The following is a 6,030-nucleotide window of genomic DNA, read 5'->3' as shown; positions in this document are numbered from 1 at the left end:
CCCAGCAGTGTTATTGTCTGACGTCACACCTGAGGTTAAAACATAATGTTAAGAAAATATTTGGCGAGGCTTCACTTTGTTTTTGTCTTGACGGAAATTTTTGCCTGTGTGGGTTTTTTGATGTGTTTTAATTAACTTTCTTGAGAGATAGGGGGGAGGGAGAGATAGGGGGGAGGGAGAGGGAGAAGGTTGAGAGATGATGAGGAGATAGTGAGAGAGACTGAGATAGGGAGGAGAGAGACAGAGACTGAGATAGGGAGAATTGAAAGAGAGAAAGAGAGATGGATGGGACACACAAACATAACACCTGGGACCTGATCTTTCTGTTTAATATTCACATTTCTCAATTTAAATTATTTTTTTACCTACGAAATTGTAAAAAAAAAATAATTCAGGGTCTATTTTGTTCTATTAGTGTTGATATTTAGTCGATAAAATCATTGTATATATTAAACTAGCAGAGATACGATAATTTACAGATAGATTTTGATTTCCATATCGTTATCATTGTTTACTTTATGCACGACAGTTCAGGGACACAGCATTAAATCTAGCTTTTACATTTCACTCCCATTGTAGCAACAAGCGCTGGTCATGGTGTCTAGTTTAACATTAATAGTTTAGCCCCAAAAATTTAAGATTCCTGATGCTCTGTATAATGAACAAATGGAAAAAGATTTATTATTATTATTATTATTATTATTATTATTGTTTTAGTATTATTTTTATTATTGTTGTTTTTATTATCATTATTACTATTATTATTATGTCATGTAAATACTATACTGTAGACTGGTTGTTTATTGAATAATATTTCGTAGTACAGGAATTAAGTTTCTGTTAGTGTAAATAATTTTCAGGTTATGTGCTGGTGATGTGTAGAGAGGAAGACTTATGCCATGTTGTGGGTTAGGTTTTATTTTGTATTTTGGGGGGTTTGTATATTTGGTTTAAATTGCGGTTTTTTTTTCTCAGTGTTTTTGGTTTATAAGGACTATTTTGTGTGTGTGTGTGTCTCTCTCTCTCTCTCTCTCTCTCTCTCTCTCTCTCTCTCTCTCTCTCTCCTCTTCGCGTATCCTAATTTATCATTATAGCCCCCACCCCCCCCCATCCCTTCCCTGACACCCACATTCTCCCACGTTCTGTTAGCCTCAATTTCACGCTCCAAACTAGATAATTTCTGCGTCTCGGTGAACGGGGCTGGATAACCGTAAACTTGGCTGTAACTTGGTCGATTAGGGCTCTCTCTCCCTATACCTGTGACGCCATCAATTAGTACCAGTAACTCTATTTGCAGTTTGAGATAGAGAGGAGTGGGTGTGTTCTGTGTGTAGGAATATATGTATGTATGTATGAATGTTATTTCCCGAAATCAACAGCAACAGAGACTTGCCCTCGTGCGTCATCTAGATAATCATTCCCACTCACGTACACACTAACAGGGGGTAAGAGGGAGAGGGGGCTTAGCAGTTCAGAGGATAAAATAAAAAAGAGAAACAGTAAGTAAAGTGAACTAAAGATAAGAAAGAAACAGTATACTGTAGTTGGGAAGAAGGAAAGTCGATCAGAAAGAGAAAAGGTGGAGGTAGGAATAACGTAGAGAGAGGATAAAGAAAAAGCCATCAAGATAAGGAGGAGGAGGTGTGGGAATAACAAAATAAGTGTAATAGGAAAAATGGATGTTTCTTGTGGGCAGGATATTAAATGTTGTGTGGTAGTGAAGATATATAGATGTGGTGGTGTTGTGTGGTAGTGACCTGTCTAATTTGTGTCACTGTCTCGTGTGTGTGTGGTAGTGTTGATGCTGGTGGTTGCTTTAGAGATGATCATAGTGGTTCTTTTAGGCATGTAAAGTTAGGTGAAATAGGAGAGGATTTACCCATGGAGCAAACCAGTCACACATAGGATAGAATATGAACGCTGTATCCACTCTTCCACTGTAGCCCTTGGTTGTAGTTGTGCTAGAAAGTGACTGTAGTAGGTGTAGCTGTAGTCAACTTGAATTTTGGATTTCTTTCGTGAATATTCCGTAAACAGCGTCTTGCATTAATTGACATATATTCACTTATATTCGTCACAACATAAAATGGTGCACAGTTTATAGGTTAAACACACTGATGCACGTGAAGGGACGTTTTGGTTCAGACTAACAAGTCGACCTAAACATTGGGTTTATACCATCGAGTCTTTGAAAAGTTTTGGAAAGGACCCCAAGTTTATCAGACTCACGGACGGTCGAACAATGATTGATTTAACTTCTTGAACTCAGTGAAAGGGAGATAGACAGATGTACACAGGATAAGTGACAGATGTTTTTTGTTTCCGGTTTTATTAGAGTCTAGTGATGCTTGAAAAAATATTGGTGTTGCTTTTACCTTTTTTGCCCAACATGCCTAGAGTTGATGTAAGATTTAAAAAAAATATATATATAAAGAATAATATTTATGTATTTGTAAATATAGGATAAAAATATATATCCCGGGTAGTAAAAAAAAATTTAGAATGTTTTTTGATGACTTAAAATGAGCCCACATTAAATATTCATTAAAGACACGATGTTCCTCTTAAAGTTTATAATTAATACAATACTTTTTACCAGAACTAATTTACATATTATATAAAATAACAACGGTGAGTTAGTTCTCCCTCCTGACACGCTGTAAACACCTCACCTATCTTGCCTGGCTCAGTGAGTTAGTATAGAACGCCAGCACAAGCAGTCTGCAGCGCCTGGCATCCCACCTTCCATGCCAAAGTGACACCTTATGAGCCCCTGTCATAAACACAGCGCCGACACCAGTAATCGGCTGCCATTGACGTGTTCTTTCATCTCAGCGACACAGTTCCTTACGCCTCTGTGCCATAAAAACAACGCCAGCACGAGCCTTCAACTTCGCCTGTCGTTTCCCTCAGCAGCGTTATGTTAACTGAAGGATCACCCACTCACCTCATGCTAGCTGAACCACGAGTCTATGTGATCGAAAAATTAGCTGCCTCAATGATGTAGAGTCAGCTTAGGTAGAATTACAGATATTTCAAATTTTTTTATGTTTCTCCGATGATGTAATAGTACAGTAACTCGTAGAAAATCCAATTCACTCATTAATTCAGAAACCACACTATAGCCTACAGGTACAGAAATCATACAATGTTTTTCCAATTGATTGATAAACTCATACAAGATTTATTTCATTAATGAATTCAAACGTTTCAAAATAAATAACGATGTATGGAACTGATTATACCCCAAGGCTTATTTTCATCAATTCAGGTCATCTTGTTTCAAATATCTTCAGTGTTTATCAAGGTAGACGTAGGTGAATAGATTTAACAACATTTATCTTATTCCTCCCCGTTTATTTTGTCTATTAAATAAAAAAAAATAGTGTTCAAGAAATCGTAAAACTCAAACACGATTCAATTCACTTTTAAATTTAAGAGGCAAAAATTTGAGGTACTAAGAATTCACCATTTTATTTATTTATTTATTTATTTATTTATTTATTTATTTATTTATTTGTTTATTTATTCTCGAGGTCGGCAAACGCATAGGTAAACAAGATCCCGAGATGCTAAGATACTCCCGGGTGGCCAGAGAGGAACTACTGAATTCAATCTCGGGATGTGATGATGGGTACGAGGACATCAAAGTGTTTAGGTTAGGTGTAGGAACTTACAGGTTTAGCTCTCTCTCTCTCTCTCTCTCTCTCTCTCTCTCTCTCTCTCTCTCTCTCTCTCTCTCTCTCTCTGAAGAAAATCGACCAAACATGACGCTAATGATGACACCCAAAAATGTCTTTGTATTTCCTTCGTTATATTTTCGTTAATTGGTAAGATAATAATATTTAATGGCCATGTACTGCACCAGGGGGAACTGTTCCATTGTTCGTGTTTACTCTGTTTTGAAGATGGAGACTTGCGATAAATTTCTAAATGAACACTATGACTCCTGTTGTCCCGGTAGTGTTGTCAAAATCCTTCGTCTTGTCATATTGTTTCACCCAAAATCGTAGATACTTTTTGGAGTGAAATTACCTTCATATTGACTACCCTTTGTATAATAAGTCATTAATATAGCTAAAAATATATAAGTAACGCAAATTAGATCGGATTATATAAAGAAAATAATTAGATGTTTTATATATAATTAAGATAGCAAGATTTTCATAACAAAAATAGACAGTTAATGGTGATATTTGCCGTTTGATAAGTAAGATAAAAATATAAGATAGGAAGATTGAAAAATTGCATCCAGCCCTCAAGATTTGCATGATGAAGTGACAGTCCCATTAGCATAGAAAAGACGGAAGACGGGGAGAGAAGACTTTATGTTTTTTAAGTCAGCGCTGCGGACGACAAGTGACGACTACCTGCATGGTGTTCGTACTACCTGGTCATGTTCTCTCTCTCTCTCTCTCTCTCTCTCTCTCTCTCTCTCTCTCTCTCTCTCTCTCTCTCTCTCTCACAGGGTGTTCGTGATACCTGGTCAGGTCCTTTGATTAATATACCATAAGAATATATTAGTAATTTTAATATATTATTCTTATATATACGTACGTATTAGTTTTCTTTAAATTAATATATCTATCATTATTATTTTTATTGTTATTGCTATTTTTTATTATTTTTTTTATTTTATTGTTATTGCTATTATTGTTATTGTAAGAATTTAGTAACATAGTAAAAATAAATCTACATTGAAAGAAAATAATAAGATTGTTTCCACTTTCCCTCAGGTGACAACGAGTGTGAAGGTGTCTAGGAGCTGCAGGTGTCACATGTTAGTTGTGCCTCAGGTAACTCGATGCTCGTTCTCTCCGTCTGCTTACTACAGGTCAGGTATTAAACACACACACACACACACGTTCCAAAATCAGTGTCAACTTTCAACCCCTGATATAAACATTTGGCTTATGTTCCATTAATGATAAAGTGAACCTTGCAGTAGATGAGTGTACTGGTGGCCTTAACTCTATGTTTACTGTAATAATGTTCACCTCACCACCACTACTGTACTTGCTTGCCTCACTTGGGTACAGTAGGTATAATGTATATAATATTGTATTTATTTTATTATTTTTGTCTTCATATTTCCTCTTTTTTTTCTTATTTATCTTTATTCGTGTTTTGAGATTTCGTTTTATATGTATTATTTTTATTTATCTTTTTCATTTTATTATAATAATTTAGTAATATATTTTGGACTTTTTACTACGTAGGTGTTTTATTATTTAATTTATTTATTAAAAGTTTGACAGGATTAGCGTTTGTTCCGCTTGTATCCCTCACTGCCCGCCCGTATGTCAAGGGGTCACGCTAAAAGACAATATGTTGTTATGGAAAGTGGTAACTGAGGCTGGTGATTGTCAGGTGTCGCCGGGGGAAAATAAATCCCTACAAAAATAGATGATGGTTCAGAGTTAAATTAATCGTTGTGTTTGTATTTTTCACCAGATCAACACTCTGACAGAAATAACTCTGGTAACAAAGTACACAACGGTAATGATTTTTGGGGGCAATAACAACTAACTTCGCATTTATCATATTTTTATACAGTTGTTTGGAAGACTCAACAGCAATAACAACAGCTGTGCAGAATGTATTATAAATGAACGTCTGTTTGGGCATTAATAAAACAGAAGCGATCGTGAAAACTGCCAGGCGAACATTTGCGCTCCATCTACCAGCAGGGTTAAGATTTCGTAACTATTCCTGATCATTTCGTCTCCCGAACTCAGTCCACAAACCCACGCCAGTATTTATGACAAGACCCGCCAATGGTAAACTAGAGGCTGGGTTCTTAAAGGTTCCTTCGTTAGAGCTTCCTCGTAACTAGAGACTTAACAACGCGTAACTCACCCACTTTAGCTGAAATAAATAAGGCTTAAAAATTGCATCATAATTACACTTGAGATTCTACATTAATAAGATATTTTCTCTTAACATCCATTACGGGGGAAAAACAGTGATACTCGACGTTCTTTATCGCTTTGTGGATTACGTAAATACTGTGATTCGATAAATAATCTC

The sequence above is a fragment of the Homarus americanus genome, unplaced genomic scaffold (assembly GCF_018991925.1).
Source record: "Homarus americanus isolate GMGI-L3 unplaced genomic scaffold, GMGI_Hamer_2.0 scaffold56241, whole genome shotgun sequence".
Classification (NCBI taxonomy): domain Eukaryota; kingdom Metazoa; phylum Arthropoda; class Malacostraca; order Decapoda; family Nephropidae; genus Homarus; species Homarus americanus.
The sequence above is the reverse complement of the archived record's forward strand: the minus strand, read 5'-3'. Positions refer to the sequence as shown.